The sequence below is a fragment of the Saccoglossus kowalevskii genome, chromosome 22, assembly GCF_978046115.1.
Source record: "Saccoglossus kowalevskii chromosome 22, keSacKowa6.1, whole genome shotgun sequence".
NCBI classification, from domain to species: Eukaryota; Metazoa; Hemichordata; class Enteropneusta; family Harrimaniidae; genus Saccoglossus; species Saccoglossus kowalevskii.
Genome location: NC_140662.1, coordinates 1,311,585 through 1,324,476, shown reverse-complemented (window position 1 = coordinate 1,324,476; position 12,892 = coordinate 1,311,585). Strand labels below are relative to the sequence as shown.

The 12,892-nt window shown below is 40.5% G+C and overlaps 1 pseudogene across 1 annotated transcript in view; it reads left to right on the top strand.

Annotated features, from left to right (window-relative positions):
• Positions 1–12,892, top strand: part of LOC102804539 (1-phosphatidylinositol 4,5-bisphosphate phosphodiesterase delta-1-like) — an 87,705-nt pseudogene that overhangs the window by 28,647 nt on the left and 46,166 nt on the right. Inside the window, exons 10-12 of the transcript XR_014928189.1 lie at positions 161–281; positions 5,350–5,435; positions 5,831–5,913. The product of XR_014928189.1 is annotated as a 1-phosphatidylinositol 4,5-bisphosphate phosphodiesterase delta-1-like (transcript). The remainder of the gene's footprint in view (positions 1–160; positions 282–5,349; positions 5,436–5,830; positions 5,914–12,892) is intronic.

Sequence of the window (12,892 nt, the reverse complement as noted above, 5' to 3'; positions counted from 1 at the left end):
CCATGCATGGCTTGTGTTTATCAGTTTTGGTGTATGTTTCACTAAATTTCTATAAACATCATTATAGTGTGTGTTTTTTTTTTTTGGTTGGATATTAAACCAAAGCAATCATATTACTTTATCTGTATCCTAACCTTTCAATGTTATTTCTTTTCTCCAGTGGATTGCTGGGATGGTCCTGACGGTGAACCAATTATTTACCATGGTTACACATTAACTTCTAAGATCAGCTTCAAAGATGTGATTAAAGTAATCCATAAATATGCATTTAAGGCATCTAAGTGAGTGTTCACTTTAAAATCTCAGTATATGTGTCAATACATGTCAGTATATGTGTCGGTACATGTCAGTATATGTGTCAATACATGTCAGTATATGTGTTGGTACATATCAGTATATGTGTCAATACATGTCAGTATATGTGTTGGTACATATCAGTATATGTGTCAATACATGTCAGTATATGTGTTGGTACATATCAGTATATGTGTCAGTACATGTCAGTATATGTGTCAATACATGTCAGTATATGTGTCAGTATTTTTGTAAGTACATGTCAGTATATGTGTCAGTATATGTGTCAATACATGTCAGTATATGTATCGGTACATGTCAGCATATGTGCCAGTACATGTCAGTATTTGTGTCGGTACATGTCAGTATATGTGTCAGTACATGTCAGTATATGTGTTGGTACATGTCAGTATATGTGTCAGTACATGTCAGTATATGTGTCGGTACATGTCGGTATATGTGTCGGTACATGTCGGTATATGTGTCGGTACATGTCAGTATATGTGTCGGTACATGTCAGTATATGTGTCAGTACATGTCAGTATAAGTGTCAATACATATCAGTATATGTGTCAGTATATGTCAGTATATGTGTCAGTACATGTCAGTATATGTGTCAGTATATGTGTCAATACATGTCAGTATATGTGTCAATACATGTCAGTACATGTCAGTATATGTGTCAGTACATGTCAGTATATGTGTCAGTACATGTCAGTATATGTGTCAATACATGTCAGTATATGTGTCAATACATGTCAGTATATGTGTCAATACATGTCAGTATATGTGTCGGTACATGTCAGTATATGTGTCGGTACATGTCAGTATATGTGTCAGTACATGTCAGTATATGTGTCAATACATGTCAGTATATGTGTCGGTACATGTCAGTATATGTGTCAGTACGTGTGTTGGTACATGTCATTATATATGGTACATATCAGTATACAAATGTATGTGTCAGTACATGTCAGTATACAAATGTATGTGTCAGTACATGTCAGTATATATGTCAGTATGTGTCAGTATATGTCAGTATGTGTGTCAGTATATTTGTAAGTACATGTCAGTATTTGTGTTGGTACATGTCAGTATATGTGCCAGTACATGCCAGTATATGTGTCAGTACATGTCAGTATATGTGTCAGTACGTGTGTTGGTACATGTCATTATATATGATACATATCAGTATACAAATGTATGTGTCAGTACATGTCAGTATACAAATGTATGTGTCAGTACATGTCAGTATATATGTCAGTATGTGTCAGTATATGTCAGTATGTGTGTCAGTATTTGTATCGGTACATGTCAGTATATGTGTTGGTACATGTCAGCATATGTGCAAGTACATGTCAGTATTTGTGTCGGTACATGTCAGTATATGTGTCAGTACATGTCAGTATATGTGTTGGTACATGTCAGCATATGTGCAAGTACATGTCAGTATTTGTGTCGGTACATGTCAGTATATGTGCCAGTATATGTGTCAGTACATGTCAGTATATGTGTCGGTACATGTCAGTATATGTGTCGGTACATGTCAGTATATGTGTCGGTACATGTCAGCATATGTGCAAGTACATGTCTGTATATGTGTCAGTACATGTCAGTATATGTGTCAGTATATGTGTCGGTACACGTCAGCATATGTGCAAGTACATGTCAGTATTTGTGTTGGTACATGTCAGTATATGTGTCAGTACATGTGTCAGTACATGTGTCAGTACATGTGTCAGTATATGTGTCAGTATATGTGTCAGTATATGTGTCGGTATATGTCAGTATATGTGTTGGTACATGTCAGCATATGTGCAAGTACATGTCAGTATTTGTGTCGGTACATGTCAGTATATGTGTTTGTACATGTCAGTATATGTGCCAGTATATGTGTAAGTAAACTGTACATGTCAGTATATGTGTCATTACGTGCGTCAGTACATGTCAGTATATGTCAGTTTATGTGTCGGTACATGTCAGTATATGTGTCGGTACATGTCAGTATATGTGTCGGTACATGTCAGTATATGTGTCGGTACATGTCAGTATATGTGTCAGTACATGTCAGTATATGTGTCAGTACATGTCAGTATATGTGTCAGTATATGTGTCAGTACATGTCAGTATATGTGTCAGTATATGTGTCAGTATATGTGTCCGTACATGTCAGCATATGTGTCAGTATATGTCAGTATGTGTGTCAGTATTTGTATCGGTACATGTCAGTATATGTGTTGGTACATGTCAGCATATGTGCAAGTACATGTCAGTATTTGTGTCGGTACATGTCAGTATATGTGTCAGTACATGTCAGTATATGTGTTGGTACATGTCAGCATATGTGCAAGTACATGTCAGTATTTGTGTCGGTACATGTCAGTATATGTGCCAGTATATGTGTCAGTACATGTCAGTATATGTGTCGGTACATGTCAGTATATGTGTCGGTACATGTCAGTATATGTGTCGGTACATGTCAGCATATGTGCAAGTACATGTCTGTATATGTGTCAGTACATGTCAGTATATGTGTCAGTATATGTGTCGGTACACGTCAGCATATGTGCAAGTACATGTCAGTATTTGTGTTGGTACATGTCAGTATATGTGTCAGTACATGTGTCAGTACATGTGTCAGTACATGTGTCAGTATATGTGTCAGTATATGTGTCAGTATATGTGTCGGTATATGTCAGTATATGTGTTGGTACATGTCAGCATATGTGCAAGTACATGTCAGTATTTGTGTCGGTACATGTCAGTATATGTGTTTGTACATGTCAGTATATGTGCCAGTATATGTGTAAGTAAACTGTACATGTCAGTATATGTGTCATTACGTGCGTCAGTACATGTCAGTATATGTCAGTTTATGTGTCGGTACATGTCAGTATATGTGTCGGTACATGTCAGTATATGTGTCGGTACATGTCAGTATATGTGTCGGTACATGTCAGTATATGTGTCAGTACATGTCAGTATATGTGTCAGTACATGTCAGTATATGTGTCAGTATATGTGTCAGTACATGTCAGTATATGTGTCAGTATATGTGTCAGTATATGTGTCCGTACATGTCAGCATATGTGTCAGTATATGTCAGTATATGTGTTGGTACATGTCAGCATATGTGCAAGTACATGTCTGTATTTGTGTCAGTACATGTCAGTACATGTGTCAGTACATGTGTCAGTACATGTCAGTATATGTGTCGGTACATGTCAGTATATGTGTCGGTACATGTCAGTATATGTGTCGGTACATGTCAGTATATGTGTCGGTACATGTCAGCATATGTGCAAGTACATGTCTGTATATGTGTCAGTACATGTCAGTATATGTGTCAGTATATGTGTCGGTACACGTCAGCATATGTCCAAGTACATGTCAGTATTTGTGTTGGTACATGTCAGTATATGTGTCAGTACATGTGTCAGTACATGTGTCAGTACATGTGTCAGTACATGTGTCAGTACATGTGTCAGTATATGTGTCAGTATATGTGTCGGTATATGTCAGTATATGTGTTGGTACATGTCAGCATATGTGCAAGTACATGTCAGTATTTGTGTCGGTACATGTCAGTATATGTGTTTGTACATGTCAGTATATGTGTCATTACGTGTGTCAGTACATGTGTCAGTATATGTGTCAGTATATGTGTCAGTATATGTGTCGGTATATGTCAGTATATGTGTTGGTACATGTCAGCATATGTGCAAGTACATGTCAGTATTTGTGTCGGTACATGTCAGTATATGTGTTTGTACATGTCAGTATATGTGCCAGTATATGTGTAAGTAAACTGTACATGTCAGTATATGTGTCATTACGTGTGTCAGTACATGTCAGTATATGTCAGTTTATGTGTCAGTACATGTCAGTATATGTGTCAGTACATGTCAGTATATGTGTCAGTACATGTCAGTATATGTGTCAGTACATGTCAGTATATGTGTCAGTACATGTCAGTACATGTGTCAGTACATGTGTCAGTATATGTGTCAGTACATGTTAGTATATGTGTCAGTATGTGTCGGTACATGTCAGCATATGTGTCAGTATATGTCAGTATATGTGTTGGTACATGTCAGCATATGTGCAAGTACATGTCAGTATTTGTGTCGGTACATGTCAGTATATGTGTTTGTACATGTCAGTATATGTGCCAGTATATGTGTAAGTAAACTGTACATGTCAGTGTATGTGTCATTACGTGTGTCAGTACATGTCAGTATATGTCAGTTTATGTGTCGGTACATGTCAGTATATGTGTCAGTATATGTGTCGGTACATGTCAGCATATGTGTCAGTATATGTCAGTATTTGTGTCGGTACATGTCAGTATATGTGTTTGTACATGTCAGTATATGTGCAAGTATATGTGTAAGTAAACTGTACATGTCAGTATATGTGTCATTACGTGTGTCAGTACATGTCAGTATATGTCAGTTTATGTGTCGGTACATGTCAGTATATGTGTCGGTACATGTCAGTATATGTGTCGGTGCATGTCAGTATATGTGTCATTACATGTGTCAGTACGCAACTTGGTACATGTGTCAGTATACAACTCGATACATGTGTCAGTATGCAAGTCGGTACATGTGTCAGTATGCAAGTCGGTACATGTGTCAGTATATGTGTTGATACATGTGTCAGTATGCGTGTCAGTATATGTGTCATGGATTCATTGCAGTTACCCTTCTTACCTCATCTTCTGAAGGACACAAAGCTGGGGCATAAACATAAAAATTGTTAAATGCCGATCATTAGCTTTCATTCTAATATTTAACAGTGATTGGCTCAAGAGTTCAACATTGTCTGCTTATAATGCAACCACCACTTGCCAAGACACTTGCTGATTGGATAATGTTGAACTCATGAATATTAATTAGTCGCAATACCATTTCTGGATTGGTCAATTTAAATCATCTATTTTGATTTATATAGCATTCAGTTTATGTATATATTTATGCAAAAACAGGCTTTGATTTAAATGAAAAAAATACTTGTTAGTCTGTTAGAGCCTAATTGGTTTTTACTTTGCAGCTACCCAGTGATATTGTCCCTGGAAAACCACTGCAGTGTGGAACAACAAAAGAAGATGGCTGAATATATGATTGAAAGATTTGGTGGTATCCTTTACACTGGTAACTCTGTACTTTAACCTGGGGTGAGCCAAAAGGAGTCCACCACAGCATTTCAATTTTAGAACTTGTTTTGCTGGAAGTTGGTACATAATTTACATCCTAAATTTGTTTTCATTTCGTTCAAAAAAAGGCAAAAACTCAATCCTGGGCGAGAATTAGATATGCTTGGTAATACAAATTAAGTTAATTTTTCATGTTCTGTTATTTTACAGATAGCATTTTGATAATTAATATCTCTGTATTTTCAACTCATTGTTAACATCAAGCTTCAGGGTGCATTATATATTTGTCTTGTTTAACTGACAATTGTAGTGATTACAATTATAGTTTCACTGGCTTTCAACTATCAAGAATGTTTTTCCTAAACATATTGTATATAGAAACCCTGTATACTGACCCTGTGACATCAACCATGAAAGCACTACCATCTCCAAAGGAACTCAAAAGAAGAATTATCATCAAGGTATGGTGTCCACAATGCTATCAGAAATAATTGCTAATAGCACAGCAACACTGTGTGAGCTTATAGTGTGCAGGGATATCACTATAGATGACATTGTATGGGAGCTATGTGCAGGGGTATCACTATAGATGACATTGTATGGGAGCTATGTGCAGGGGTATCACTATAGATGACATTGTGTGGGAGCTATGTGCAGGGGTATCACTATAGATGACATTGTATGTGAGCTATGTGCAGGAGTATCACTATAGATGACATTGTATGGGAGCTATGTGCAGGGGTATCACTATAGATGACATTGTATGGGAGCTATGTGCAGGGATATCACTATAGATGACTCTGTATTGGAGATATGTGCAGGGGTATCACTGTAGATGACATTGTATGGGAGCTATGTGCAGGGATATCACCATAGATGACATTGTATGGGAGATATGTGCAGGGGTATCACTATAGATGACATTGTATGGGAGCTATGTGCAGGGGTATCACTATAGATGACATTGTATGGGAGCTATGTGCAGGGGTATCACTATAGATGACATTGTATGGGAGCTATGTGCAGGGATATCACTATAGAAGACATTGTATGGGAGCTATGTGCAGGGGTATCACTATAGATGACATTGTATGGGAGCTATGTGCAGGGGTATCACTATAGATGACATTGTATGGGAGCTTTGTGCAGGGGTATCACTATATATGACATTGTATGGGGGCTATGTGCAGGGATATCACTATAGATGACATTGTATGGGAGCTATGTGCAGGGGTATTACTATAGATGACATTGTATGGGAGGTATGTGCAGGGGTATCACTAAAGATGACTGTATGGGAGCTATGAACAGGGGTATAACTATAGATGACATTGTATGGGAGCTATGTGCAGGGGTATCACTGTAGATGACATTGTATGGGAGCCATGTGCAGGGGTATCACTGTAGATGACATTGTATGGGAGCCATGTGCAGGGGTATTACTATAGATGACTCTGTATGGGAGCTATGTGCAGGGGTATCACTGTAGATGACATTGTATGGGAGCCATGTGCAGGGGTATCACTGTAGATGACATTGTATGGGAGCCATGTGCAGGGGTATCACTATAGATGACATTGTATGGGAGCTATGTGCAGGGGTATTACTATAGATGACATTGTATGGGAGCTATGTGCAGGGATATCACTATAGATGACTCTGTATTGGAGATATGTGCAGGGGTATCACTGTAGATGACATTGTATGGGAGCTATGTGCAGGGATATCGCTATAGATGACATTGTATGGGAGCTATGTGCAGGGGTATCGCTATAGATGACATTGTATGGGAGCTATGTGCAGGGGTATCACTATAGATGACATTGTATGGGAGCTATGTGCAGGGGTATCACTATAGATGACATTGTATGGGAGCTATGTGCAGGGGTATCACTATAGATGACATTGTATGGGAGCTATGTGCAGGGATATCACTATAGATGACATTGTATGGGAGCTATGTGCAGGGGTATCACTATAGATGACATTGTATGGGAGCTATGTGCAGGGGTATCACTATAGATGACATTGTATGGGAGCTTTGTGCAGGGGTATCACTATATATGACATTGTATGGGAGCTATGTGCAGGGATATCACTATAGATGACATTGTATGGGAGCTATGTGCAGGGGTATTACTATAGATGACATTGTATGGGAGCTATGTGCAGGGGTATCACTAAAGATGACTGTATGGGAGCTATGAACAGGGGTATAACTATAGATGACATTGTATGGGAGCTATGTGCAGGGGTATCACTGTAGATGACATTGTATGGGAGCCATGTGCAGGGGTATCACTGTAGATGACATTGTATGGGAGCCATGTGCAGGGGTATTACTATAGATGACTCTGTATGGGAGCTATGTGCAGGGGTATCACTGTAGATGACATTGTATGGGAGCCATTTGCAGGGGTATCACTGTAGATGACATTGTATAGGAGCCATGTGCAGGGGTATCACTGTAGATGACATTGTATAGGAGGTATGTGCAGGGGTATCACTATAGATGACATTGTGTGGGAGCTATGTGCAGGGGTATCACTATAGATGACATTGTATCGGAGCTATGTGCAGGGGTATCACTATAGATGACATTGTATGGGAGCTATGTGCAGAGGTACATTTATCACTATAGATGACATTGTGTGGGAGCTATGTGCAGGGGTATCACTATAGATGACATTGTATCGGAGCTATGTGCAGGGGTATCACTATAGATGACATTGTATGGGAGCTATGTGCAGAGGTATCACTATAGATGACATTGTATTGGAGCTATGTGCAGGGGTATCTCTATAGATGACATTGTATAGAAGCTATGTGCAGGGGTATCACCATAGATGACATTGTGTGGGAGCTATGTGCAGGGGTATCACTATAGATGACATTGTATGGGAGCTATGTGCAGGGGTATCACTAAAGATGACTGTATGGGAGCTATGAACAGGGGTATAACTATAGATGACATTGTATGGGAGCTATGTGCAGGGGTATCACTGTAGATGACATTGTATGGGAGCTATGTGCAGGGGTATTACTATACATGACATTGTATGGGAGCTATGTGCAGGGGTATCACTATAGATGACATTGTATGGGAGCTATGTGCAGGGGTATTACTATACATGACATTGTATGGGAGCTATGTGCAGGGGTATCACTAAAGATGACTGTATGGGAGCTATGAACAGGGGTATCACTAAAGATGACTGTATAAGAGCTATGAACAGGGGTATCACTGTAGATGACATTGTATGGGAGCTATGTGCAGGGGTGTCACTGTAGATGACATTGTATGGGAGCTATGTGCAGGGGTATCACTGTAGATGACATTGTATGGGAGCTATGTGCAGGGGTATCACTGTAGATGACATTGTATGGGAGCCATGTGCAGGGGTATCACTATAGATGACATTGTATGGGAGCTATGTGCAAGGGTATCACATAGATGACATTCTATGGAAGCTATGTGCAGGGGTATCACTGTAGATGACATTGTGTGGGAGCTATGTGCAGGGGTATCACTATAGATGACATTGTATGGGAGCTATGTGCAGGGGTATTACTATACATGACATTGTATGGGAGCTATGTGCAGGGGTATCACTAAAGATGACTGTATAGGAGCTATGAACAGGGGTATCACTGTAGATGACATTGTATGGGAGCTATGTGCAGGGGTGTCACTGTAGATGACATTGTATGGGAGCTATGTGCAGGGGTATCACTGTAGATGACATTCTATGGGAGCTATGTGCAGGGGTATCACTGTAGATGACATTGTATGGGAGCCATGTGCCGGAGTATCACTATAGATGACATTCTATGGGAGCTTTGTGCAGGGGTATCACATAGATGAAATTCTATGGGAGCTATGTGCAGGGGTATCACTATAGATGACATTGTGTGGGAGCTATGTGCAGGGGTATCACTATAGATGACATTGTGTGGGAGCTATGTGCAGGGGTATCACATAGATGACATTGTGTGGGAGCTATGTGTAGGGGTATCACTATAGATGACATTGTGTGGGAGCTATGTGCAGGGGTATCACATAGATGACATTGTGTGGGAGCTATATGCAGGGGTATCACTATAGATGACATTGTATGGGAGCTATGTGCAGGGGTATCACATAGATGACATTGTATCAAAGCTATGTGAAGGGCTATCACTATAGATGACATTGTATGGGAGCTTTGTGCAGGGGTATCACATAGATGACATTGTATGGGAGCTATGTGCAGGGGTATCACTATAGATGACATTGTATGGGAGATATGTGCAGGGGTATCAATCACTATAGATGACATTGTATCAAAGCTATGTGAAGGGCTATCACTATAGATGACATTGTATGGGAGCTTTGTGCAGGGGTATCACATAGATGACATTGTATGGGAGCTATGTGCAGGGGTATCACTATAAATGACATTGTATCAAAGCTATGTGAAGGGCTATCACTATAGATGACATTGTATGGGAGCTTTGTGCAGGGGTATCACATACATGAAATTCTATGGGAGCTATGTGCAGGGCTATCACTATAGATGACATTGTGTGGGAGCTATGTGCAGGGGTATCACTATAGATGACATTGTGTGGGAGCTATGTGCAGGGGTATCACTGTAGATGACATTGTATTGGAGCTAGCCGCAAGGGTATCACTATAGAAGACATCTTGTGGGAGCTATGTGCAGGGGTATCACTATAGATGACATTGTATGGGAGCTATGTGCAGGGGTATCACATAGATGACATTGTGTGGGAGCTATGTGTAGGGGTATCACTGTAGATGACATTGTATGGGAGCTATGTGCAGGGGTATCACTATAGATGACATTGTATGGAAGCTATGTGCAGGGGTATCACATAGATGACATTGTGTGGGAGCTTTGTGCAGGGGTATCACATAGATGACATTGTATGGGAGCTATGTGTAGGGGTTTCACATAGATGACATTGTATGGGAGCTATGTGCAGGGGTATCACTGTAGATGACATTGTATGGGAGCTATGTGCAGGGGTATCACTATAGATGACATTGTATGGAAGCTATGTGCAGGGGTATCACATAGATGACATTGTGTGGGAGCTATGTGCAGGGGTATCACTATAGATGACATTGTATAGGAGCTATGTGCAGGGGTATCACATAGATGACATTGTATGGGAGCTATGTGTAGGGGTATCACATAGATGACATTGTATGGGAGCTATGTGCAGGGGTGTCACCATAGATGACATTGTGTGGGAGCTATGTGCAGGGGTATCACTATAGATGACATTGTATGGGAGCTATGTGCAGGGGTATCACATAGATGACATTGTGTGGGAGCTATGTGCAGGGGTATCACTATAGATGACATTGTATAGGTGCTATGTGCAGGGATATCACATAGATGACATTGTGTGGGAGCTATGTGCAGGGGTATCACTATAGATGACATTGTATAGGAGCTATGTGCAGGGGTATCACATAGATGACATTGTATGGGAGCTATGTGTAGGGGTTTCACATAGATGACATTGTATGGGAGCTATGTGCAGGGGTGTCACCATAGATGACATTGTGTGGGAGCTATGTGCAGGGGTATCACTATAGATGACATTGTATGGGAGATATGTGCAGGGGTATCACTATAGATGACATTGTGTGGGAGATATGTGCAGGGGTATCACTATAGATGACATTGTGTGGGAGATATGTGCAGGGGTATCACATAGATGACATTGTGTGGGAGATATGTGCAGGGGTATCACTATAGATGACATTGTGTGGGAGATATGTGCAGGGGTATCACATAGATGACATTGCATGGGAGCTATGTGCAGGGGTATCACTGTAGATGACATTGCATGGGAGCTATGTGCAAGGGTATCATATAGATGACATTGTGTGGGAGCTATGTGCAGGGGTATCACATAGATGACATTGTATGGGAGCTATGTGTAGGGGTATCACATAGATGACATTGTATGGGAGCTATGTGCAGGGGTATCACCATAGATGACATTGTATGGGAGCTATGTGCAGGGGTTTCACTATAGATGACATTGTATGGGAGCTATGTGCAGGGGTATCACTATAGATGACATTGTATGGGAGCTATGTGCAGGGGTATCACTATAGATGACATTGTATGGGAGCTATGTGCAGGGGTATCACTATAGATGACATTGTATGGGAGCTATGTGCAGGGATATCACTATAGATGACATTGTATGGGAGCTATGTGCAGGGGTATCACGATAGATGACATTGTATGGGAGCTATGTGCAGGGGTATCACTATAGATGACATTGTATGGGAGCTTTGTGCAGGGGTATCACTATATATGACATTGTATGGGAGCTATGTGCAGGGATATCACTATAGATGACATTGTATGGGAGCTATGTGCAGGGGTATTACTATAGATGACATTGTATGGGAGCTATGTGCAGGGGTATCACTAAAGATGAATGTATGGGAGCTATGAACAGGGGTATAACTATAGATGACATTGTATGGGAGCTATGTGCAGGGGTATCACTGTAGATGACATTGTATGGGAGCCATGTGCAGGGGTATCACTGTAGATGACATTGTATGGGAGCCATGTGCAGGGGTATTACTATAGATGACTCTGTATGGGAGCTATGTGCAGGGGTATCACTGTAGATGACATTGTATGGGAGCCATGTGCAGGGGTATCACTGTAGATGACATTGTATAGGAGCCATGTGCAGGGGTATCACTGTAGATGACATTGTATAGGAGGTATGTGCAGGGGTATCACTATAGATGACATTGTGTGGGAGCTATGTGCAGGGGTATCACTATAGATGACATTGTATCGGAGCTATGTGCAGGGGTATCACTATAGATGACATTGTATGGGAGCTATGTGCAGAGGTACATTTATCACTATAGATGACATTGTGTGGGAGCTATGTGCAGGGGTATCACTATAGATGACATTGTATCGGAGCTATGTGCAGGGGTATCACTATAGATGACATTGTATGGGAGCTATGTGCAGAGGTATCACTATAGATGACATTGTATTGGAGCTATGTGCGGGGGTATCTCTATAGATGACATTGTATGGAAGCTATGTGCAGGGGTATCACCATAGATGACATTGTGTGGGAGCTATGTGCAGGGGTATCACATAGATGACATTGTGTGGGAGCTATATGCAGGGGTATCACTATAGATGACATTGTATGGGAGCTATGTGCAGGGGTATCACATAGATGACATTGTATCAAAGCTATGTGAAGGGCTATCACTATAGATGACATTGTATGGGAGCTTTGTGCAGGGGTATCACATAGATGACATTGTATGGGAGCTATGTGCAGGGGTATCACTATAGATGACATTGTATGGGAGATATGTGCAGGGGTATCACTATAGATGACATTGTGTGGGAGCTATGTGCAGGG